Genomic DNA, 27,304 nt, shown 5'->3' with positions numbered 1-27,304 from the left:
TAAGGACAAGAACAATTTATTTACATGGTTGGTAGCTGAGAATTTGAAAGTAGGTGACCAAGTATGCAATAGAACTCAAGAACTCTAGAACAGAAAATATACAAAAGGTATTCTGCTTATATAGCGCTGCGTTCCCAACCCTGGGCGCATTGTCCGCGGCTTCAGCCAATCCGGCTCTCGATGGTCTGGGTGCTCCACCCACGAAGGGGGGGAAAGACACAACACAATGCACGTGGAGAGCGCACAGTCTAAACGATGCCCAAATATGGTCACCAAACGCACTGCACCAACGTTTTGCCCACGTCACCAAGATTTTGCGCACGTCCGATGATCTTAGATGGTCTTGGTTTACAAGAACTCTTCTAGCAGTTGGGGGAGGTTCGAAAGACCAGCTCCCGGTACACATGTCAAACTTGCCTGACTGCGTTCGGGAAGGACAATCTAGTGGCCTGCCAGCTTATCGTGAAACATGCCACTCCATTTAGTCGATGCTATGAAGAGAGGGGGAATGAGGAGTGGTCGACTAATTTCTCGTTGTTTGCTAGACGTTACTGCTCAACTGCAAATTTCCGGCACTTCGCTTCTCTTCGAACGAGCTCCGCTTCTCCTCGCAAGGTGCAGCAACAACCGGTTTGGATTTTAGCTTTCAGTCCAAACTAAAAATACCACGCTTGTTTCGGTCTCTTGAAATCCATGGTGAACTCTAAAATGGCCCAGTCGCTTCTTTGTTTTGCCGGAAACCCTTCCATGGAGTCGAGTTCACAATGGCCTTTCCTTGCTCGTGCGTCTTCTCAACGCCGAACCGGTCCTGGGACCCCTTGTTCACGTTTTGCTGAAAGGAAGTGAGCCCGTCTTGACGGCACATCCTGTGGAAAAAGTAGAAATATTTTCGTCCAGTTCACAAACGCTGAAAGAACTTCAATAATGATGACGGTCATAATAGCATATACAGCTCTCGCAGTTTAAAAAAAAAAAACTACCAGTGTAGTACTTAGCTTTTTCTGTACGTTTAAGAACCATTGGTCACCGAAATGAACACTTTCGTGACCACGCCAATTCCCATCGTTGGTCTGCGAACGATGACATCGAGTTCAAAATTTGGCGCTCTCTGAGCGAGCAACAGCTCATTCTATCCAAAATGTAAATGAAGAAGTAGTTCATCAGTTCACTATTGAGTTTCTTTTTTCTGCCATGAGGAGAGCTCCTTCGAAGCTGGCGAGCGAGCGCTCATGGCTTCGGTTGTCGCGTCGACATTGCTGGTGGGTGCTCCCCGAAAACAGCGAATTTCAATGGATTACGATAAACTTGAGCGAAAATCTCTTAATGATGGTTGTAACACAGACCCGGAAGCGACTTAGATTCCTCATATATTTCAGTACGGACGATGATAGTGCTTTAAACTACCCCGCAATATCAGCAGCTAACTGCCGGCCAGTTTCGCTCTCCTCTCGAGACGTTTCATCGCAGTCGCGTGTTGATGTAAACGCATCTATTATGTACCGAAGGTCACAGTTCTTATCTACGCGGTGTCAACTTCGTTCAGGCGGGAGTATTTTGTGCCGGCGGAAGAAATAGCGGAGTTTTCTCCGCGAAAATGGCATGGTGTGGACCTTGACATGACACTCCGGAGCGCCACCTGGTGGCTTTTTCATCTCGTTTTTCATCGCATAAGGATTTGAAGCAAGACGAATAAGTATGCGTGGATGCATATTTTTGAAAAACTAACACACAGTTATGGAAACAGGCTCTATAGAGGTGCACAAATTCATCAGACTTGTGATGGACTTGAGAATCATCGACACACACACACACACACACACACACACACACACACACACACACACACACACACACACACACACACACACACCCACACACACACCCACACACACACACACACACACACACACACACACACATATATATATATATGTATATATATATATATATATATATATATATATATATATATATATATATATATATATATATATATATATATATATATATATATATATATATATATAGACAGAGAGAGAGAGAGAGAGAGAGACAAGAAAGAGACGAGCGCTCGTCTCTTTTTTGTCTCTTTGTCGTCGTTCTGTTCTCGCACTATAACTATCCTCTGCTTCCAGCATTAGGGATGCTACAGAGAAGTTTTAAGCGATTACTTGCCTTCTTGAGTTTCTCTTATTTAGAGAAGACTGTCATCGCATCACACGAGAAGTCTCACCACTTGTCTTGACTGCAACACATGGATGATTCATTCGCGCTATTTTTTCAGCCATGTCGAAACCTTTTCGTGGACGAGAAAATGGTGAAATGAAAGAGCCAGTTTTGTATACGGCCGTACATGATAGACAAAGTGGTCAACTGAAGACACAAATTATGGGTTTTGGCAGATTCCAAAAGATGGCACACCATTCCTACTAAGGTATACGCAGGAAGGCGCCACAGGGTCTCCATAGCACCAACCACAAGAAATAGAAAAACAACCAGGACTGCTACGAGGAAAGTTGAGCAAAAAAGAAATAATATTTCATGCGAAATATATGCAGCAAACCTTCGTTTCACAGGATCGAGAAACTATTTCATGTGGTGGCATTATAGATGCTAGGGATTATATTTTTTACGTGTGTAAGTTTTTTATTTGTACTTAGAGAGGTCATATTGGCAGTACTACTTCAATAGGGCCTTGTATTGAAAACGCGTATTGCATTTTTATCTGTTTACTTTGTGCAGAATAGTATTGATACCTTTATGAAAGTTTACTTCTTGCTACTGTTTTCTTTATTTGTATAGTTTATTTATCCTATTAAAAATAAATCTGTTGTTTCAAACTAACACTGTTAGAAAGAACAACTTTTCTTCCATCATTTGATTACCTACGCAATAGCATCAATCAGTTTTTGTGCCAGGGAGTAAGAGAGTTAAAAGAAGATTACACCATATCCACGAAGTGAATGATGATGAGTGGGCGAAGCTCCAGGGGATCATTTGGGTAAGCGTGAATTCCCCGTACATTGCCCGGTGAAACATGCAAATGCGTAACAACACGTGGGTACAGTATATGCAATTTTCTTTTAGTGGTTATCTATGGTATGGAGGTGCGGACTTCATTTTTTTTTATTGACACTGAATTATGAGCAGTGAAATGAAGGGCCAAGGGATCTTGGATTGGATGTATAGCTAAAGTTCGCAAAGACAATTGATGTACACGTCCCCCTGGTAGTTGTTCGTTGTTCGTAGTTATACGAAATACATCTAAAAGGAAATTGCGATGTCACATGTGCCACAAAGAAGTCGCTGTTCATGATATCTACGTTCAAGTCACTAGCCTGGATCGACTTGCCGACGTTCCCATGCCGCTGCAGCTTTGAGTTAACGCTAGTTCTCATCTGTGGCAAAAAAGAATGTTTTGTTTTGAACGCGCTTGTTTTTCATGATCATCACTGATCAGACACAGCACAAAGTACACATAATGCCTTTCTTATGTGTAGCGAGTACCTCGCTAGCCAACGAAATGATGAATGACATAGTGGCTGCTTAATCATCATCGTCATGACGTATAGTGGGTATACCTTGCGTGTGCTGTGCCGTGGTAGCAAAAAGAGAACACGCGGTCTGGAACATGGATGTTCTTCATCGTCCTCAGCGTCATCGGCGGTGACGACGAATGCCAACGCCGCAAATGGACAAGCCTCGACCTCAAAAAGCTTCGCCCCTAATAGATGTTTATTCTCGAAATGGTGTCCCAAACAACGTCCGGTGTTGCCCTGAGGTGGGAGGGCTCCCTGTAGAATACAGGAACGCTCTGGCGTCGACGGCCCTCTTGACCCTGTCGACGAGTTGTCGCTGGTCTTCCAGGTCCTCGAGGGCAAGCTTCGCCCCTCACGTTTCGAGGAGGCGGTCTTAATTCATTCCACCTGCTTCTTTTCCAGCCGTCTCCGGTTGCATATTGAGGATTGCATACCACTCGCATTCAAGGAGCAAGTGTTCCAGGGTGTCGGGTGCGCTGCAGAGCGGGTACATGTAGCTACATTTCGTGGGTAACAAGCGGTGCATTAGTGTTCCCTTTGTATTTGTGCTGGCTTACAGGCGGCTGAATAACACAGTCTCTTCGTTTGTCAGTTTTGGGTGTAGTGGAGGGTACACTCGGGGCTCCAATCTGTAGTGTTGGAGTATCGACGAACAGGTGTTCTGTACAGGCTCAATCTCTTCAGCCACGGGCCGGGTCGAGGGCAGCCCAGCTGACGAGCTGGCGGGCTGTAGTGTGGAAGCTCATCTGTAGCATGAAAAAGAATCTTTCCTGTACTACCCCAAAACAACCGATTTTTTCGTGGTCGCGAAAACGTTTTTCTGGTGCTCCACCCTCCCCTTCCCCCCTCCTTTCTACTGCGTGCCTCATAATGAATGAGCTACGCGCCTTTCTTTGCTACCGTGCAGCTTGGAGCTTGATGCGACATCGCGGTCATGGGGTAACCGCATCTGCCAAAGTGTGCTTCAATAGACACGCTCAGAGCAGCTGAAGATAAATGACATTGACCCAGTGAAGGTGACACGAGGTAGCCGAAGTCGTAGCATTGCGGCACGTGGCATCTTTAACTCTCGGTGTCGTCACACCTGGCAAGCGTGCGACCGACGTTCTTGCAACGATAGGCGACAGCGATTCGCCAATCCGTCGCTCTTCCGAGAAGCTCTCGTTTTCAGCGCCCGCCGATCGTGTTTGCGTCATGCGGTTCTCCCGCAGCCGACTCTGTTTAACGGTGCCGCCTCGCCGGGCTTCACTTTCTTTCTCTATCGACCTCCTTCGTTGCCCTTTAAATACGAGTTTCATTGAACCCTACGAGAGTAATTTCGCGCACAATAACAGCCAAACCCGCTTTCATATAAGCCGCTTACGGCTTATATGAAAGGCGCAAATACTATCGCTAAGAAACAACGAACAAGCCCGCCGGCTGACACTTTCGATTTGTTCCACTGCGGGTGCAGATATTACGTGCGCCTCAGCGACGTTCGTCTGCGATAGCCGATTTTTCTTTCGCGGAGAGCAGTGGACGAAAGCGCGCGCTTGATCTGGCCAGGGTGTCTTGGGGAGGGTATTGAGGCTCGTCTCCTCCCCGGCGCCCTCTCGATTCTGAAGCTCGAGCCAACGACCTCTTGACGACGACGCGTAAGCGCCGGACGGAGGGCAGAGCCCGAGAAAAGAACGCACGCTGTTACGTAAAGACAACACGGCGCAGGTTGGAGCTCGAAGAGCTGAAAGGCTGCAGCGTTCTATAAGTAGATCAGGGTTCATTACCGTACGCTCACTTATATTGTGCGCGTCACACGTGCAGCGTCTGCGTGGTCGTCGTTTCGGTACATTAGACCAGAGTGCGCTATGTCAATAGTATTTGCGGAGTGGACGACCGTTCTGATAAAGGGGTTCGCACGCTCTTGATCGATAGGCTTCGCTACTTGTATGCATCTGTTCTGGCGTATATTTTGTGTCAAAGCCGAGGACACACGATGTGTGCATAATGCACGTAAGTCGCATCTGAAAATGGAAGTACCTAATTCGAATCGTCGTCATGCGTAAAGGTGAAAGGACGTTCGATAAGCGCTGTCGGCCCAAGTAGGTAACTGCGATATACAGTCGCAATTTTCGATGCTGTATTGCCTAATGCAATAAGCCTCGATGGATCACTTATTGGATTTGAAGGTATTTGTAGTGGGTAAGACTGCCTAAATGGGAGCGAGCATGAAGAAACGCGCACGGGCACCTTGGCAGCATCAATATTGCCAAGTAGGTCAACTTAGTTCTGGAGTCGGATTTTATTCGGGTTCGTTAAGTTTCTGGGAGCGTATTCAGTAAGGTGTCTTCCGCTGGAATGGTATATTTCGGCCAATCAAGACACTGACAGTACTGTTAGTGAGAACGACCATTCAGTCTCGAAGAGCGCTATCAAATTAAGATCGTTGTATATTCGGGCCATTGACCCGGTGTTGCCAGATATTTTCGTTCGAAATGGACAAACACGCAACCGTGACATAAGAACGAAACATGTTATGTATTCGACCCCCGCAGACGTACTTACCAAATTCTGTGAAGCCATATTAGCAAGACTGCCTTAAAAGTGCTCGTTTACTAGAAATTACGACATTGGTTTAGGTGTCGGCGTCGTTTGTTGTGAGCAAAAAAAAAAAAAATTGAGACAGGTGCAAATAAGATAGCTAATACAGTTATTGGATTCAAGTGGGAATCAAAACCAGGCCTTCTGCGTTGTAATCAGGTGTTTACCTCACCCCTGCGCCCCCCTGTTATTTCTTTTCTTGTTTTTTTTTCTCATTAGCCACGCCAGTGCTGGAAACTGCTTCCGAAAAAGACCTCATAAGAATTTAATGTAGTGCGAGTAGTCTCCTTCACGCACGCGCTATTTTTGCATGACAGAAGCGTAAAATCGCACCACACGTCAAAACGTGTGAAGTGCACTACGATTCATTGTCTTAAATTCATACCTATTACAAAGCATTCAGTCGTAATTGATCATCATCAACAACAACAGCGTCACGTGCAGCCGCTCAGAAGCGCGCGTTGCCTCTCAGATGGGTAGTTCGCCGATTCGCGAAAGGAAGGACTATGTGCGTAGTGGGCAGTTCGCGACTGTACTTCCAGTAGGCATTCTAGCATAGTTCGAAGCGGCGCCAATCTCACGCACACAGACGTTATTTTCCTCGCGGCATGGTTGAAGCGCCCACCGGGAAGTGAACCGAAGCTGGCGATTGAGAAGGTGATGCGAGTGGTGCCTGACTACACTATTGCGTTTTACTCTTCAGTGGAAGCTCAAGCGTACTCCAAGTTTGTTTTTTAGGCACGAAGCTCCTTAGGGTGTGGGTCTGTCCATCCTCCGTCGTTGTCGTTTGTAGCCTCCGGGATGCGAGATGGAAGATGGCAATACTTATAATGTTCATTAGATGGACGCACGGACGGACGGACAGGCTGAAAGACGATCGGGTAGATGGACGGACGCGTGGACGTACGTATAGATGGACGGACGGACGCATAGATGGACGCACGGATGGTCGCGTGGACGCACGGACGCAGGAACGAACGGACGGACGGAAGCAGGGACGGGCTGATGGACGCTTCGCTCCACTCATCATCATTCACTCCATGGATATGCTGTGCTTTTTTTCCTTTTTTGTCCAAAAGAACAAATTTAGGTCAATCTTGAAACTGGCATAGCGTCAGCAAATGTGGACAGCCAATGGCAAAAAAGTAAAAAAAAAATCAGACACACAATAAATAGCTTGCTAACTTCCTTCCTGGTTTCTCGTAGGTTCACTGTGCTGTTTAGTTGTGGCACTATATTGGGGTAAACTTTCTGCTGGTGGTTCATTTCTTTTTTTTTTCTTTCTTAAAGATGACTTCTATAGGTTGCTAAACGATTGTGTTCTTGCGCTGCAAGCGGAATGGCGCGATAAGACTCCACGAAGCCCCGAGCTTCCACGCATGCAGCGCTCCTCGTTGTCGCTGTTCGCGAGCGGAAGAAAGACAAAAAAAAAAATTACGAATTGTCTCGGGAGTGAGGATTATGTTCCATATAGCCGTGACGCTTGGCGGCAATTCATTAGTCGCTCCTCGCTAAGCTAAGCTCAGTCGCCGAAAGAGATACACCATGCATTAATTAAACGGAGCAAAATATCATTAACGCGGGTCAGAGAGTGAAACTTTTTTTCTTTCAAACAAGAAAGAAGATGCACATTTGAGGAACTCCCTCATAAGTTACTCTAAGGCTCACTATTTCATCTTGTGCGCATCCGCTTCACCGCGTGCAAGTGTACAAGAGAGTCCTTCATGCATATATTTCGAGAAAGGATAGCAGTATAATTTATTCCAAACAAACAAACAAAAACACAGCAAACGATGGTGCCTTTGTGTATGAACCGAACTTTAAAGCTATGACAAACCTTCTTCCATGCACCTTTAAGAAGCTGTTCAAGAATAGACGAAAATAATGCATGAAAGTTATCGTTGCTGAATGTCTGGGGAAACCTTGCAAGAATTAATAGGATGGAATAGTAAGTATGGAACACCTCAACGTGGGGCCTTAGCGGCTAAGATGTTGGGCTGATAAGTTGCCGCCAAATTTAACCTCTTTAAATGAGAGTAGAATGCAACAACACTAAAGTACTTTGATTTATATGCTCCTTAAAGAAAGGCAGTTAAATTTAATTCTGAGTCCTCCACTACGGCGTGCCTCATTATCATGTCAATCCGGCACGTAAACCTGCACAATCTTTTAATAAGTTATAAATTTGCCGTTCCTGCAACCATTACTCTCGTCATCTGGCGTGGGTTGGTGAATAAGCAAACCTCCACGTGTTTTATTTCGTTTGCTTAATGTTTCTCTATATTTTCATATTACCATAATAAGCGGCCTCAGTTCGGTGCAACACGGTGCTTGGTCCCGGGATACATCCCAGCCGTGGCGATCGTGTTTCTATGGGGGCTCAATGCTATAAATCCGTGCACTGTACGATGTCAGCGCATGCTGAGGAACCCCAGATGGCCGAAAGTTGTGAAGCCCACCACTGCTGTGTCTCATAATCAGAGTTTTGGCACGTCACCGGGAATCATTATTACTATTATACGCAGTAAACTTGCCACAGCTGTACTCTGTATGGCTTGTCTTAAAGGGACACTAAAGCACAATAATGACTTGGCTTATACTGTCGAACCGCATTCTGAGAACTTTAATGCCATTAGTTCACGATCATAAGTTCATTATCAGCGGAAAACATAAATGTTCAAGTTTCATTTTTTGAATTTCACGCCGATATCTTCGCGTTGACATCGCAAATTTTATAATCTATTTTTTTCGTATTTACATGTAATTGGCCGGATAAAATTTTCTGAAACTTCGTATACTAGATCACGGCACCTACAAATAACTATGTTTCTCATTTTTATCGCTTAGAAGCTACGTAGGACCCAGTAGACGTCTTCAAAATTTATGACATCATGGTGCTTGGTGCGGGAATCTGAAAGTGGCGTCTCCACTGCACTTTTTTTTTTTTGCGCGTGTCTTCTCGCTTACAAAGCGCCGTATTGCGGTAAGAGTTCTGTTTTCGGGATTGTGAAATTGTACTTTACTAATACGTGAAAAATCGCTTTTCTGATTAGTGACATTCGACTGCTTGGTGCGTGCTTGGTGGGCTGGGTCATTCGGTGCTTGCGGCAGGAAACTCGTCGCGAGCTCGGACCGCGCTTCGGCTGATTATACACGGACCCTTATCCGAAGAAACGTCTTACGCTGAAATTGTTTGTAACAGAAAAATCCAGCCAAGCCATATATACCTTATAAGAAAAGGCGAATGTTTAGTGGCAAAGAACACTCGCATACGGAAAAGCTTCGGAAGTCCGGACCGAAATGTGCCAGTTGATTGACATGTGGGGTTTAACTTCCCGAAACCACCATATGATTATGAGAGACGCCGTAGTGGAGGGCTCCGGAAATTTCGACCACCTGGGGTTCTTTAACGTGCACCCAAATCTGAGCACATGGGCCTACATCAATTCCGCCTCCATCGGAAATGCAGCCGCCGCAGCAAGGATTCGATCCCGTGACCTGCGGATCAGCAGCCGAGTACCTATAGCCACTAGACCACCGCGGAAGGGCAATGTGCCAGTTGATATTGTTTCAACTACGCAGTCTTTTTTTTTTTTTTTGCCCAAACTATCGCAGATGCTTCGGTTTGTTTAAGGATGCTGCTACAGAGACTTGGATTGAAGCCTGTATAAGGGGTATGGGTATTTTTTGTGATGTCGATTGCTTCGCTGTTATGATTAACGTGTACTTCTTGCGTATCACTTTTCACTAGTGATGTTGCACTTGCCAACAAGTTTCGCACTAGTCGGCACACACAAAGAAAGTACTGGACTACGACAGAAACTTATATGGGAAGGGGGGCGTATGGGGGGGGGGGAACCGGACCTTCCTTTATGAATATAGGTGGGCTCGCATTTTTAGTATTTCATCCTTTAACACAAGTGCTCATCTGTGCCTGACATGCATTTTAAAGTAGGGGCTATATAAACTGCGTGAGTCGTTTACTTAGTACACTTGTGTAGTGTACTTGTCACGGCTATGTACTCTTCGCATTCACGACATACCACGCAAGATTACCTCAAGTTGTGCAGCGATGAGACATTATTTAACCAATAATAACAATGGCGAAATAATGTGGCGAAGCGAGCACGGTAAAATCGCTTACTACTTTTCTTTTTCTTAAAATTTCTAAAGTTACTACCTATGGTTAGTAACGACTATGGTAGTATACATAACAGTTATTAAAGCTGTTAGTAACGGCAAATGTAGTAACTGTTTTCAACCTCGCCGTTACTAACTGCACTTATTACCAGGGTTGTAACATATGTGACAAACTATTACTACCCCAAAGTTAGCGAGTACTAGAGCCTTTTTTTTAAGAGTGTAGTGTATAGACATTTTTGCTGAACGGGAACGGCCCCGGGCTATAAGTAAACTGTGATGACTGAGCCCGCTATAGCTTGTTCAGAAATTTCTAAAGGGGTTATGCCGTGCATTAGAACCTCTTGAGGCTTGTAAAGAACATTCAAACTCACGAAATAAAAGTTTGTAGTGTCCGAAGCAATTTATGCATGCATATAGCGCACCACACAGCCGGACGACACATGAGGCGAAGGCCTGAAGAAGATGTGCTGTTGACAAAAAGCCGTACGCATCGTATTAAATGTGAGCAATGACATGACCAGTACAAGTTGGACCCAGATATTCACTGGTGAACAAGCCAACGATTAAATCAAAACGTTAAGCAATGTTTTCTGCTTTCCATGCTTCTTTTTACCAAACTTTTCTACATTTTTCTTATCCAGTCCACCTGTCTTAGAGAATAGATAGACTATATTGCTCTGGCAAACCTGCTGTCTGCCTTGAAATAGAGAGTTCTCTCTAATAATGATCTGAGCACTGTGATTTCATTGATTTGCGGTGTTTAGCGTCCAAAAGCAACACTTATGAGAGTATACCCTGCATAGATAATAATGCCCATTTCTTTGTTTCTTTACTCTGTTTTGTGAAGCTGATTGTACGTCCAGCACCGGTCAGAATGCGCATGCCATCACGGCAAAACGGGACATGGTGGTTAGTGTACTCCTGAATTGTATGTGTACAAAATTAGTCACTCATTTTTAATCAATCGGTGAAACCACCACGCCACAGAAAATCAACCAACTAAACGCATGCTCTCGTCAGATGTGCTGCACACGGAGCCTTGACTATATAAGTTAATTCTTGTCAAACAAATACTGTCGTCCTCATTTCTTAGACGATTCCTGAGCACAAAAAGAGCACAGTTAAAAAACAGTGGCATCATACTCCATCGGCCGTCATCTCGCGCATGCCGCAAACAGCCTGTCCGCAAGAAAACATGATATTATTTAGGAACCTGGCACTCGGCATCGTATTTCCCGATGAAGGCCGGTTTGGACGCATGTTTTCCGAGGTGCGTTTCTTGAGCAAATGTTCATCCTCGTGCGGCACTGCATTGTCGACATGCATGCCTCCTCTCTCAACTTTACTAAACCGACCAAGAGTTTATTTTAGGTCATTTCTTGGCATTGCTACTAATGTCACGCACCCAGGCTGGACAAATTGGGTGTTACGCAGTCACGCAGTGGACGTGAGCAGACTGTTAAGTTCAGCGTCTTCATCGAGCAAATCAGTCGGGGAGTAGAGTTACTCGTTCGTTAGCGTTACCCAAATGATTGCTGGGCCGAGCTTAACCTATACACTCTTAAAAAAAAGTAAGTGAAAAAGCTTGTACAACCACGACCAAATCGTTAGTAACAGCCGCTGCTACTATAACTTCCTTGGGCCATTACTAACTTTTTATGGCCTTTTTACTACCTACGTTAGCAGACTCTTGAAGGTTGCAACGGTTACTACCGCTGGCGCAGACGGTTACAAACTTTTCGCCATGCACCTGTTTAACGAACTTCTTGAACAAACCGTAGAGGTTATCATTACGGGTGCCTAACAACCTATTTACTGGCACGGGAATGCGTTCAAGTTCGTTGAGGTGATATGTGCAAGCTTAGTACCCCGTCTTGGGTCTTGTATATAAGGCCATGTTGAGGTGTTATTACGCAAAACAAACACAAAATACTGTTTTTCTTTGTATGCTTGATTAAAAGTCCTACGCTACGTTACCTTGTATGCTCGATAATCTTGTACGCCCTATAAATAAAAGCGCATAACGTAAATTATCTATCCTAAAGCATATCCGCCCACCGGCACCCGTTGCACTCCTCAAAGGTAGGGCTGTGAATACTCCTGGAACCACTTAGGAACTTTACGTGTCACGTAGACTTGCGTATGTGCGTTATTCTCATTTATGACATCATGTGCGTAATTAGTGATATATCGGAATGTTAATGCTCGCGAATTGGACCGTTATAAAAAAACGTGATTCGTTATGGAAAATAGTCGTGGCTACTACATTTTTATTAGTAACGGTTACTACTTACGTTAGTAACCGTTACTAGCTGCGTTAGCAACGGTGGAGGTAGTAATGATTACTAACCTCCCCGTTACTAACTTCACTTACTAACCAGTTAGTAACTCATGTCACAAGCATGCAGTTACTAAACCGAAGTTAATAATACTACAACTTTTTTTTAAGAGTAAAAATATTTACTTCAACTCGAAGCATCCTAAAATATCAGTACCAACTCTAAGAAAATAAAAAAGAAGACGTTGCATGCTACATACAACTCGTTATCGCAGTCTGTCTGTCTTCTTTCTTTTCTAAAACGGGCGTCGGGAGCGATGGGTGATGAATGACTACTCGTGCATGCAATACGCAAGTCGCAAAGGTCACCGCAGGTGCATGCGAATTCGTGAGAGATCACACAGCATTGAGATAACGTAATGCTTAACGGCATGCATGAGAGACACAGAGGCCACCGGGGCTTCGCGTGCTGCGTAGATGCCTCTACTATGACGCAGATCGTTCTTGCAACATCCATAGCCTATATGAGTGACATGCTGTTAAAGCCCACCTACAAGGGTTTTCATCGTTATCTCGTTTTGTTCTTATAGTGTCTAGAGAGTGCGTCGTACGGAAAAGTGCGACGTGCGACTTACGAAAAAGTATACTATTTGTCGTTAAAGTACGCACTTATAAGGAGGTTGTTAGCACGAGAACATGGAATCTCTAACGTATATGCGCGCTTTAGTGTTGCGTTCGGGAGCACACTCCACAAGCTGTGACATCTCAGAAGCGTGAAATATGCACTACTGTATACGGTGCGCACAATCAATTCATCGCTAGATGGAAACTTGCAGAAGGTCGACAAAACGAGCTGGATGAGCGTGCGCATGTTTCTTTTCTTGTTTTTTTTTGTCTTTTGTTTAGCTGAAATACAGTGTCCAAGGAATACCTATTGATTGATTGATATAACGTCCCAAAAACCGCCATATGTTTATGAGAGACACAGTAGTGGAGGTCTGCGGCGGCTGCATTTTCGACGGAGGAGAAAATGCTGTAGGCCAGTGTGCTCAGATATGAGTGCACGTTAACGAACTCCTAGTGGTCAAAATTTTCGGAGCCTTCCACTACGGCGTCTATCATAATCTTGTGGTGGTTTTGGGATGTTAAACCCTCACATATCAATCAATCAGTCGATCAATCAATTAATCAAACCATTCGAAGTATATAATCCCTCGTTATTAACACTTCCCTACACCTAAATAGAAAGTAAGCTTTATTATTGCTTAAACTGGCTTGAGGGTATATTGGCCCCGCTGTCAGTTACCGTCAGCGTTAAGCCGGCGTTATAAGGAGACGACGCTCAGCGAAAGTACGGCGTTTCCTTCCGTGCCAGCGTGATTTTGCTCTTGTGCCTAGAAGAAAGAGACAGAGAAGAACGTGCGAGACGCGCGGAAAGTATCAGTAAAAAAAAGTAGAGCGGTTAATTCGCTTTCCTCGGCGCGAAAGCGTTGCTACAGACAGGAGACTGGGCGAGGTTAAGCTGGCGCACACTAACGAGACGGATCCGCGAGGAGAGGTGAAGGAACGCCGTGACGTCATAAGGCATTCGCTGTTCGCGGATCGTCATTAAGCGCCGCTCGACAGGGCGCACCATGCGCGAAACAAGACACGCCGGCGCAAACACGCAATACGAGACTGGCACGCGCTCAGTCTTTGTTAGCTTCCATTTGGCGTCCGCGACCAATCTCGCGGCGATTTAACGCTCGCCAGGCGCTGGGTAACCGGAGCGAAGTCGTGCCACGCAACACGAGGAGCCAGACGCGCTTTCGTAATCACTCCCGCCACACTGTACGGGGCCGCGCATCCCTTTCTTTTGCTTTCTGAACGTGTTCGAGGACACAAGTCGGCCAATTTCAACTTTACGCTGTCGTTGAACAAACGCGACCAAAAATAAACCGGCGTCCTTCGCGCATTTTATTCTTTCCATTGATCCGTCAGAATGTATGCGTATCGTTCACAGCGCGTGGAGCAATTTCGACAGACAGCTGTACCACAGCTGCAGAATGCGCGCTGGTTCCACCCCTCACGTCTTGCTTGCCACCTACTCGGCTTTACTTCTTATATTTCGTATAGCGTCTGGCGGCTGCCGGATGCTGCTACGCGGCTATACCGACGGGCAAATGTATGTGCGCGCGTATAACTCGGCCCGTGCCGTCGCCGAAGAATAAAGGGGGCAAAAGAAGTAAAACTGAATATAGCCGCGGTGAAAGAATTCACCGCGCCAGTATATCCGGCGGACCTACCAATCAACTTAACAAACACTGGGCCGTCTTAAACTCCATTCCCAACCACGGCGTTGCGAATGAAGTTTAGGACGTCCAGAGCCGCCCGCAATTCACGTCATGCAAACGAGGTTCTAGCCACGCAGGTTTTTTTTTTAATTTTTTTTCCCCCAGGACGAGCCCGGATGCATAATACGCTAGCATTCTGAACTACCACAGACAGCTGCGCGTGACGACCGACCGTCGTATTTTCCACGCATCATTTCGCTATGCAGCTTTTTAGTCGGTCTGGGAACCCATGCATACATAATAAGAATGTGCACTTCTCTACATAAAGCGCGAAAGGTATTGACTTCAGCGCCCTCGTTACAGGATCATAAACGCAACATCTGTGAAATCTTGAACTGCGAAGCAGCTTCGTTGCCGATACTTACACATACTCACAACTGCACTAAAAAAATACTGTTCCTGCATGACTCGATCGGCGTCGAACAGAACGAACAGCTCGTGACACATCTCGGCTTGGCAGGAGCACGTCATAGAATAAAGAACCACGTGTTGAACCGAAGACCCAGCGCTCAACAGTCGAGTACTTTAACCATTATAACCATAAATGAATTTAAATTGTACGCACGGGTAATCGTTTAAAAAAAAAAACAGATTCAAAAGTGCAGTTGCACCGACGCAACGATTTATCGTTAAAACGGGGTTGTGCGATTACGTGCGGCGTCGGGAGGCACGTAGGAAAAAAAAAAGACATAGCAAGTGCAGCTGGGATGACGTAGCGTCTAGAGTCGCGGTTTATTGCACCAGAGAGAATGCGGTCGGCGTGAGGCTGAGTCGCGTCGCCCGCCTCGCACTGTGCAGTGGTTCAGTAGAAGTCGGGGGCGCCACACGTCATCGGGTCTCGCAAACAAGTTGGATCATTACGTTTGCGTCTTCGTGCTATTCAGAAACGATTCGCATCAGCCGCGAATATCCCTGTAGATAGTTCCTGCCATCACTTCTTTTATGCATCCAGAATATGCTGTATTTAGAAGTATGCGTGTATTCAAAGACGTATACGCAGGCATTCAGAAATTTCGTGAACATAAAGCACGTTCGATGTTCTACAATTAAGTTCCTCTGCTGAAATACTTTTGTAAAAACCCATTTGGTTTTCGGTACTGTTTTCAGAGTGGACGTATAGCCACATGGTTCAATTATGTCCGAAGTTCGAAAAACGCAAGTTTATTTGTTTGTTGTTCTGTCACTTTTTTTTTGCATGAACTGCTGAAGCACATAAGCACTGAGTCATTAGATGTGTCAGAGAATAAACATCGTCTCAAAGATCACGCTGTTTATGCCCTTCGTGTCACCTTATTCGAAGTATCGGTGGACTTGCGCTGATAGCCCATAGCCCTATTCTCCTGCCGAGTATTTAGGATTGGAGTGGTTATCATGCAACCCAACATGCAATGGCTGTGACTTTCAAGAGATAATCACCCGTGTTCTTTGCAAGTATCCTCGCTACAGTGAACCAAGAAAAGAACTTTGAAGAGTGTTAGTTGGACTCAACAATCACCCAATGTCGGAGGAAAGGGCCTGAGGACGCTGGCCAAGACCGTCTTCAGCAAAGAGGCTCTGAGAGCGTTGGCACGTTTCTTGCGGACAACTGTTCTTAGGGACATATACCTAAAGCAGTGTAGTTTATTGTATTGATTTCTTCTCTCTTTTTTTCTTCTTTTGTAAGATATCTTTTCTGTTATCTTTCAATCCCCTTACCCTTTCCCCAGCACAGGGGAGCCAGCCGGCATGAGAACTTGCTAACCTTTTCCTCCTTGTCCTTCTTTGTAAGGGCTCTTTATTGCGCCATTTTTTTTGTCACTTGCGAGTTTAAATTTATTGCTATTTTGTTTTTCTTAATTCTAATTTTTCTACTTATAACGGGCAGCCTTTTAGATTATAAATTTGAATTAATGTGTTGGAAGAACAGGCTTCCGCGGCGTAAAAGCGCCGTATGGGTATTTGATGATCATGTTGGTATACGCACTGTTTGCTGAGGCAGCATATTTCCTTGACATTCATAAAGTAGGTCACCCTGTTCGTCAAGTGACGAGCGCCACATTGCCTCCGCGTTTTTCGTCGCCTGCAAGAATTTCGGAAATTCAGGAGCATTGGTCATGATCAGCTATACGCTACTGCGTTCAGACCCACACTTAAATACGCGGAAGTCTTTTGGGACCCATCCCCTGATATCGGCATTACATGAGTACTACACACGATTTGGAAACACCGCAAAAGGGACATTTTTTTGTTTCCCTTGATACACGGTGCCAATGCTCGCCATACACCAGAGTCGTACAATACGTATTCATACGTATTTCGTATACGTATTCAATACGTATACGAAACGCGGCTTTAGTTCTCTTATTTGCTTATTTTGTTTTATTTTATTGCTCCCGCTTTTCTCGCAGTGTACAGAAAGGCACACGAGGGGACGGCACTGCGTCCTACTCATTAATATGCAAGCGTATGCATGCACTCTGATACAGTGTTTTGTAGGTGATATTGTCACGGGGTTTGACGAAATACCATCTTGGTAGATGAAGGCCTCGCAGCGACCACACTTCCTGTCAATGTCGGCACAAAACAGCGACAGAGACAATAGGCTGGCGCCACGGGCACCTTGCTTATTTCTACACTGTGCCATCATCAGAACCTGAAGCGTATACTTATTCCCAGGGATACACAAAGGGTTTCATTAGTCGCCGCTGAATTAGTTAGGAAAAAAAAGAAAATGTTTATTTAAGTACACCAAACCACGAATTCCGGTGCTTAATATTGTGATAGAATTCTCGCAACTATCCCAGGCGCATTTTCGTCGTCGCTGTGAGGTTCTGCACAAAATCCTCGGGTCATTAGGTCGCACCACGCATCGTACGTTCTGTGTGCGAGTGGAAGCATGAAGGGGGGCGGAGGGGGGACGCTGTTTTAATCCGGCAGAAATTTAGCGCTTTCTGCAGCTGGATGTGGTCGCGCGCGTCCTATCTATGTATAGCATTCTAAAAAGAAAGGCTGCTTGTTGTCACTCTCCGCACTAAAGGGACAAGGCGTCCAGCATGGAATGTTGCAAAAGCCAACCACGCTTCTCCACACGGTGGGTCAAGCGACATTCCTTACCATTACTCCACTACTCCAGTACTGGATGTCTTCTCATTACTTCTGTCGTCCATCTTCTCCTAAATTTAGTGCTTGTACCTTCCTCCTAAAATTGATTTCAGGCATTGTTTTCAGTACGAAAATGGCGGTGTTTCTTGTTCAGCGCTACCCAGGTTTGAATAGGCGCTTATTAATAATGTCCCATGACCGAGAGACTACATATATACAATGCTTAATCTCGGCGAACTGATTCATTAAATACTTTCATTACGGAGTTCTGAGCTTCCAAGCGTCAGTTTTTTGCGCCGGCGTCTGTTGGTGAAAGGTCATCGCTTTTGTGAAGCAGCCAATAGACTGTAAACGGCTCTCAGCGCCGTTTGAAATCTAAATCAGTCACATGATCACAAAGGAGGACGTAATGCGAGAGCGCTCGCCTATCTGACCTTTCAAGTTGAATCCCAAAATCTTCTTTACGTTGGGTGTCTCACTGCGCCTAGTGATAACAGGAGTCCAAACCAGCCGATAAATAAGAAATTCAGATTCTAATGTCTGAAGAAGGGATTCGGTGGGAGTGTGCGGTACGTATCTTTGTCAAGAAGACGGATAGCACAGATACGGCTATTTAAGGCGTGATGAGAAAAAGAATAAAATAATAATAAACTTAGTAAAGCTTGATTGCATGGTCCGCAAATTATTCTGGTTGTTAGCCGCGTAAGGGCCACCATAGACTTTTTCGACGTCCAACAGCACTCGTAGCGCAATATTTGTAACCGCTAGCATTAATATCAGCCAAAACCTCCGATAAGACAAAAACATTACTCGTGACAGTGCAGACGATTTATCCCGAACGACCCGCGAACATACGCTCTGGGCGCGCTGCTTCTTAAATCAAAGCCGCCGTTGCTGCAGAGGGCCGAAGCAGCCCAGAGAGACGGAAAGAAGCGAAGAAAACTGATGAGGCGCAGCAAGGACACTCCGACAGCGCCGAGTCCTCGCACGAGCGGCTGGACGCCGATTTGTCGGCCGCGAGAACGCAGGGGTGACGAGAGGAGAGCGCGCGGCGAGGGAGCCCCGCGGGCCCCGTGCTGGACGGGCGTCGGCCAATTTCCCGGCGGGTCCCTGGGGCGGGCAGATCGCGACTCGAGCGGCGTTTGGGAAGCTTCTCCTCCATGGGGACGCAGCTTCCCGAGTTCCAGCGCTGCAGCAGTCGGCGCCACCGCCGCTTCAGCCTGGAGCGCGCGGGGATCGATAGCCGAGCCACCGACGCCCCTTGTCCCAATGCGCCCGATTCCACACAAACAAAATCGCTGTCAAGGCACCCGCCGGGAGCCGAGGAAGACAGTCCCACTCGAGCCGATGTGTATAGGCCTCTGCGCCACTGCATCGTCGACGCCATTGGCCGACCGTAGGTAGGTCGTCAGGAGGTGACGACCACCGGCCTGCGAGGAACGACGCGGGCCACAGGATGCGACAAAGTGTTGATAATAATAATTTGCAAAGGTTTATGCTGCCAGAACCACGACATGATTGCGCGCCGTACTGAAGGTCTCCGGTAATTTCAGCCATCTGGTGTTCTTTTACTATAGTGCCTATACTATAGTGTCTAGTATAGTACTATAGTGTCTAGTATAGTATGGTTCTATACTATAGTGTCTTTACTATAGTACTTCTAGCCACTATACATTTACGTACACTGACGATTGCACAGTGCACGGGCCTTTAGCATTTCGCCTATATATAAATGTGGTCGCCATGGCCGGAATCGAACCCATGACCTACGGGTCAGCAGTCGAGCAGCGTATAGCTACTGCGCAACGACGAGAAAAGTTTCGAACCGGCACACCTTCAGGACATAATACCACGTCTTTTACACATCGTCACCACGCTGGTTCCACTGCTGCAGATAACGAGGCATTGCAAGTAAACATGCGACACAAAGAAACTCGCGTTCAAACGCCGCAACAAGGACACATGCCGAAACGAAAGGCATGAGCCGGCACACTGCGCTTGGTACGTGATGTCTTCTCTCTGCGTCATTGTTTATCCGTGATCTCTCCGTTGAATGCTACAGAGCCAGACCAACTATGGCACTCGCAAAGTTACCAAAGCGATAACATACGGCTACTATACAGTCAGCGCAAGCAATATGCACAAGTACTTACAACGAAATAATGTAAACAAGCAAACCCACTACCAGCAATAACATAAAGCATGCACGTTTACAGCCTGCCTTATTGATGTGGTATTAAGAAAATAACGCGCTAGAATAAAAAGATAGACAATTGAGGGCATGCCCCGTGCGTTTGGTCTTGCTTCTCGCTTGGTTTTGCTTCCACCAACCATTCGTTTCCCGAAGCTGCTGTCGTTATCTTTCTCCCATCTTTGCCTAACGGTCGTAATGCGATGAAGAAACCATGGAGCCTAGACGGTCAACTGAGCTATGGCACGTGTCATCGCTATAAACGTTATGCGATTTAAGTGACGTGCATCACCAAATAGTGGTCCCTTCTGTGCATGAGTGGCGGAGGTAACATTCAGCATTATATACGCTCAAACCCCATTGCTGGTGGACGTTCCAGCATTCATTCGCAACGTTCTTTTCCATGAAGCCATCGTTCCTTTCGCAATACCACCTCCCAGCTGTCGTTAACCCATCACCCAGCAAAATCTAGCGAGTTGGTTATATTATAAAAGCGTCTTAAAAAGTTAGAAAAGTGTTGGAAAGCAACAAATGGGCGCTTAGACGGAGCATGACAAGTACTACAAAAATGAAAAATTTCAACATTTTTACGCACATGCACATGGATACAAAAAAAACGTAGCAATACAGCTGGCACAGTATTAAAATCAGTTGCAAAACAAGGAGACAGATAACGAAGCAAACAAGTGCTAGCGTACGAACGAAGTGATGTCAACCAATTCTGGTTCAGAAAAGAATTACATGGCTTCGCAGAGTGCCATGTTAGACGGTGTATCTGATCCCGATGCTATGGTCCCGCACCTCAACTCTCGAGGTAAAAGTAATACTTTACTGAAGAAAAACTGCAATTCGGCCTAGTTGGAGCTTATCCATCTTGAAATCTTTGTGCATGCACACGAGGCACAGAAGAGAACCCAAACAGACGCCTTTGTGTTCTGTCCCTGTGTTCCTGCGCAAACATTTCAAGATAATATTTTACCTTTGTCACTGCCGAAAATAAAATAACCTTCGCATTCATTGACTTAGCGTAGCTGATGTGAGTACCTGAGCATCTTGATTTGCGAAATCCTGCAGCAGTCATTTCTTTCTTATACTCAAAACGAAGCAATGTCATAAACCTCCATGAATTAACATTGAAAGGCTGCATTTCTCACGCCATGCCAATACAATACTTGGCACAATACGCAGAAGCGCTGAAAGTAGCGTCAGTGAAACACACTGCATTGTTGTGTTCGTGAACATTAAGGCATGCCATAATGTTCATAATGTTCATGCCTGCTTAAAAGCCACTGCACTTGAAACAATCTAATCCAGGGCTATGTGCTCTATTTAAACACACTATAAAAAAGAGTGCTTTCCAACAACGGAATAGAATAGTTAATGCAATGACCGCGACCATGGCATGACTATGTATGAGGATAGATAGATAGATAGATAGATAGATAGATAAATAGATAGATAGATAGATAGATAGATAGATAGATAGATAGATAGATAGATAGATAGATAGATTATCAGTGGGTGTGGTAAGTGCCTTCAACACTTTGGCTTCTTTTTTAACATTTATTTAGATCACCAATTATTTCCCTTTTTTATCCGTTCCTGTGTCCCTCGCTAATTGTTTCATGCTGTCGCAACACCCCCCCCCCCCTCCTTTTTTTTTGTTTTGCACACGCTGTGCGCGGTATGCCACAGGGGTCCGCGATGCATCTACATGTTATCTTTATTTCAGTAGCCTAGGAGCCACGTATGCTATTACACGGAGCAAGGGGTAGGGGTGGGTAGGAGTACAGATGCCCGAAAAAGGAATTAATATTAATGACCTGCTTCCTAGCGTTTCGTCTAAAGTTGGCATTACGCTGATGGCTGCGTATACTTAACGATGTGGTCGGATCTCTTGATGGTCGTCTCAGCGAAGCCTATGACTCTTTGTGTTCGCTATGCGAAACGGTGCATACGGCGGTCAAGAAATAAGGAAAACAATTCAACCGTATCTTACGTTCCCAAAACCACGCTAGTACGTCATTATTCTTCCAGCGGACTGTAGATAAGAGAGCACCTGATTACAAATTCCAAGACGTTATTTCCTCAGGAAAACTGTGTCGGTCGAATCACGGTAAGCATATGTATATCGGATACATATGTTAAAGAATATGAAACGAATCACTCAAATGCATTAAATTTGTACTGGTTTAGTACAGGCTTCAGGACTTTGGTACTCACACAAACAACGTCAGTAGTAGTGGAGATAACCCATTATGATGATGATGGTTATATGTGGGGTCTGACGTCCCAAAAACACCATGTGATTATGAGAGACGCCGTAGGGGAGGGCTCCGGAAATTTCGATCACCTGGGGTTCTAAATTTAGCATGCACCCAAATCTGAGCACAAGGGCCTTCAACATTTCCGCCTCCATCGGAAACGCAGCCGCCGCAGCCGGGATTCGATCCCGTGACCTGTGGGTCAGCAACCAAGTACACCTCAGCTACTAGACCACCGTAGCGGGGGTGAGGAGATACACAAGGCACCACCGCTAATACACCAGTGTAACACACCAATGCAGCACCATTGATAGCACCGCCAATACTACCGGTACAGCGCACCGTATACCAATCAGCACCACCACCGGTACAGTGCACGATACTTCCCCTCGACATGGTGGCACCGTACCACAATGCTGTCCCTTCTGCCGACTGTGTTCTGCCTTCGGTATCGGCCCAAGCAAAAGCAGGCAGAGAAGAGGAACTGACTGTAGTTCCCGAACAATGCTGAATTCCTTACTGATATTATCTATTCAGTGGAAATTTATACGTGGATATTAGTAATGTATGCATCTATTCATGCTAAATTTGATTTTAAAGTTTAGCAGCACTGACCGACAGCAGAATATTCTTATACTCGTTGTATTCTTTTTATTCATTTATTTATTTAAAAACGTATTGTTCTATTTATTTTATTTAAATTTCATTTATTGTATAGAATAGAAAGCAGCCAACCGAAAATTAAGGCAACAGATACAGAGAACATGGAATGATGAACGCCACATTATTTACATGTCAGCATGACGAAACAAACCCTCAATGACTCTTTGTTATGCATCTGGTCATTAACGAGGCCCAAGAGAGAATACAGGGGAACTATTCTCGCGGTGTCCAATTCGTGGACATGTCCAATTCGGCCTCCCCTGATTGGCTGGAGTGAAAATGCTGTAGGCGCACGGGCTTAGATTTGGGTGCATGTTAAAAAAAACCCAGGTGGTCGAATTTCCGGATCTTCCGTGCCCTACGGCGTCTCTCATAATCATGGTGGTTTCGGGACGATAAACCCCACATATCAATCAATCATGATTGGCTGGAGCGCGCTGCCTGTTTCCGGTCTTTCTTTCGCAGCGTCATTTTGACGCCACGCAGCCTTCACAACTCTCGACACAAATGAGAAAGATGGAATGCGTTTCGGCACAACCATGGCCTCCGAGATTGCGGGCGCGCGGCGTCGTTCGCCGCGCGCCCGCAATTTCGGTGGTTATGCCACAACGAACGCTGCCACCCTAGAGATCCGCTTTTAGACGCACATTTCTGAGGCCGTGCATAGACTATAGTCACGTTAGCCCCTGAATTAGGCTTAACGCGGCCGCCCACCTGACGCCCCTGAAAGGTCTGTACGCATTCTCTGCATCGTTGTTCGAACATCTTAACACCTCCATACGCATGTTTAGACTTTTCAAGTTTGTTTAAGAGTCCTGTTAATCTACATGTCATCCACTTAGTTTCTTTTTACGCTGGGAATGTGCTGGTGGGTTCAGTGTGCAGACGTGGTCAAGCGTGCCATGACGTCACGACTCACCGTTTTTTTTTGCGTATCTGAACGCGCTCCAGTGAACGAGACATGTCCACGAATTGGACCCCGCAAAAATAGCTCCCCCTGCAGAACAGTTTCTACTAACCGAAAGCACACCCCGCTCACCCCTCATTCATCCCATTTACTAGTAAATAAAGAAATAGCCTGTCTGGTTAGTGCGCAGCCAAATAAGAACCATGTTCGACGATAAACTGCACGGTCAGATGCAAAGGAACAGGGAAGTGAAATTACTGCGAGTTGGATATTGTGCGTTTCTTTGTCAGCGCGCACATCATGCCGAATACTGACGGGGAAAACGATGGGTTTAGTCAATAAAGTTTTCCCAATGGCGTGCTCTGTAGAAAAAAAAAACGCAAAAACTCACTCAGCGAAAAAAAAAAAAAAAGCGGTGAGTATGTGCGTGTTTAGATAAAAGCGTCGTCCTTCATAATGTCTTTTTTTTTTAGTCGGTGCCATGCCACCATCGACGGCCTGTATATAGCAAAAACGAATCGAGAATAAAGCCAGTGTCCATTTCGCCAGCTCGAACACCCGTATAACGACGTAACGTTAACCCGCGGCTAGCCCTCGAAAATAACTTCGTACATCAAGCAGCCAACGTGTGTCGGCTCCGTTTCTGCCAGCCATTGCTTGCACCGGCGCAGGCTGCATGCAACAGCGACGGCCGATCGTGTTCTGTGCATAGCCGAGGCAAAGATCGCCGCCAAGTGTAAATGGAAGCTGGTCGCGTGGCGCCGCGAGGTGACGAAGAAAGAGCTACATTGTATCGCGGCGCGGGAATCCGAGCCTACCTCATCATGAAGCAGACGGAACAGTCAGGCCGTGTGCGACATCCAACAATCGACACCTCTCGTCGCAACGGGGCTGAAGGAACTTCACTGATGCAACGATAGGGAGGCTGCAGACGGCTCACCTTTCGGCGGCGACTGTTACCGCGCACCGTTACCTGAGCTCCGCGCTCGCTACGCAACAGGCACGTCGCAGAGATTTGCCGCGGGACACGGCTATCCGATTCCGGCGTTTTTTTTTTTATTTCTTTTTGTTCTGCAGGTCTGCAATTGGCATAGTCAGAGAGTGGAGACAGCCAACGCTTCCCGTCCCCACTCCTGGCTATACGCCAATCTGCCTTTTTCGTGATACCCATTTTTTTTTATTTCCCTTTTCAGTGGGAAGGGTGTAAGCCGCCTTCACATGGCAGGAAAGTCGCAAAGAACCTCATCATCTCGCAGGCTTTGCTTCTGGCAATAGCAGTTGTCCCGGCCCCTTACCAGAGCCTTAACGAAAACGGCAGAGGGCAGCACAAGAACATAAAAAAGGCGGATTCTCAATTCAGAATTGAAAGTTTGGGGGGGGGGGGAGTGTTCCACCCCACCTCATTTTCAAATTTTCAATTTTTAATGTATATACATATAGATCCACATATACGAACGCACACACGAACACACTTAAGTATTGTCAAACATACTGCTCGTAAAAAAAGAAAGAAAAAGAGCACATTTTGAATTAGTGGCGCAATGCTTGAACCATCAGCGGAGCTATAGTGTTATACCTAGCTAAGTTTTGCTAGTATAGTGCCAATTGAGCTTTTGCTAGAGATACTGATGGAAACTTTTTCTATAGGAAGTACTAAGTACGCGCTAGACGAGGCTATACATGTCATGTGACTACCTGTTACTTGACACTGCAATTTTAGTCACTTGACTAGATGTTGCATGGTGCATGGTTTCGGGCGGGAACATGTCTTGTGACTGTATAGTTAAAAGGACGCGATACCACGTCTTTTTAGTCACGTCGGTAAATGTGATTTATAGCCATGGAAGTTCAGTCGCGCGGTATTTATTGCCATTATTAGTTGGTACGCGATGTTACGAGATTTCTATCATCACGTATAGCACACTCGGCCTTCATAGTCTTTGCATTCCATGCCGCACAAGTGTGGAAGGGAATGAGTTGAAGAGGACGAAGCGAACAAGGTACGGTTGATGATTACGATAATTCCCGTTCTTCATTACTTAGCGCTATGAAAAGCTTAAAGAGCTCCGCTCTTAATACCAAGAAAAGGAAAGTTCAGTGGCACCTCATGTTGGAGAAGTGAAGCAGAAGTGGAGTATATGGGAGTACGTGCCTGTTCATGACGATGGTAATTCCTGAACGACCCTAAGGCCTGCACACCGATTACTCTACTGGTCCACGCATACTAAGCCGAGAGCCGCAGCTGCCTCCGCGAAATTTGACCGTCGGCGTCTTACAACTACGGCATATGAGACGAGTGATGCGGAATATGATCATCACCTGTTGACGTCCTCGTACGACGTCGCAAACACGTCACAGACCATCAAACCTGTGACGTAATTGTGACGGTGCAGTGACGTCACGTGGCATTGTTTCACACGATGACGTCATCGCATCGCATCATCATAGCTTGGTCAAATTTGATCTGATCACGGGATCAATGCAGAAACACTAAGGTGCCTCCGGTCTTGGAGGCACCTTCCCGTGTGCATTACGGAAGGCAGTGTTGTCTGTCAGTCGAATCATCACCAAATCACTCAGCAACACACCTTGCACCACATCCTGACTACGTAAGCAGATCCCTACAGTATGACATCCACATCGGCGGACCTTGGCATCGCAAAGTACACTAGATCAGCGGACTGTGGATCCGTACAAGACTCGTGCAACCTATTCGACCTCCACGGGCTCTGCATTATGATAAAATGGAGCGGTACATGGTCGCCTATTTCAACAATTACGTCGCTGCCGAGACATTCAGGTTTTACTCGACAAACATCTTCGAAAAATCATGGGACAACTTCAAAGAGGAAATGATCCTCTCAATTTAAAGGGACGCAAAAGAGGAGAAACGATTTTTCGAATATTAGTAAAGTACAACTTCACAATTCCGAAAACCACACTACTACTGCGACACGACACTTGGTATGCGAGAAAAGAAAAAAAAAAGCTCGAGAAAGAAAAATGCGGGTGGCGACGCCCCCTTGAGATTCCCGCATCAAACAGCCGAAAATTCTGATGGCGTCTAAAGAGTGCTACGTAGTTGCCAATCAGTAAAAATGAAGAACATTGTTATCTGTGGGTATAAATAGACCTAGCATATGAAGTTTCAGAAAATTTCATCGAGCAGATGTCGCGAAAATGCGAAAAATACATTTTGAAATTTCTTGAGTCAAGCGCGGAGATGTCTGCGCGAAATTTAAAAAAATGAAACTTCAATCCTAATTTTTTTCTAATAATGAACTTATGACAATCAAACTTATGGCAACAGAGTTCTCATAGTGCAGTT

The 27,304-nt window shown here is 45.7% G+C and overlaps 1 long non-coding RNA gene across 2 annotated transcripts; it reads right to left on the bottom strand.

Annotated features, from left to right (window-relative positions):
* Nucleotides 1–25,139, bottom strand: LOC142775687 (uncharacterized). 2 transcript variants are annotated; one of them, XR_012886920.1, is made up of 2 exons: nucleotides 24,795–25,139; nucleotides 1–866 (listed from the first exon to the last, which is right to left on the bottom strand). It is a non-coding gene; the product is annotated as an uncharacterized LOC142775687 (long non-coding RNA). The 2 variants fall into 2 exon arrangements; XR_012886921.1 differs by lacking the exon at nucleotides 24,795–25,139 and adding an exon at nucleotides 15,236–15,490.
* Between the last annotated feature and the right edge of the window lie 2,165 nt (nucleotides 25,140–27,304).

This window comes from Rhipicephalus microplus, chromosome X (genome assembly GCF_043290135.1).
Source record: "Rhipicephalus microplus isolate Deutch F79 chromosome X, USDA_Rmic, whole genome shotgun sequence".
NCBI lineage: Eukaryota > Metazoa > Arthropoda > Arachnida > Ixodida > Ixodidae > Rhipicephalus > Rhipicephalus microplus.
This window is presented reverse-complemented; position numbering and strand designations above follow the sequence as displayed.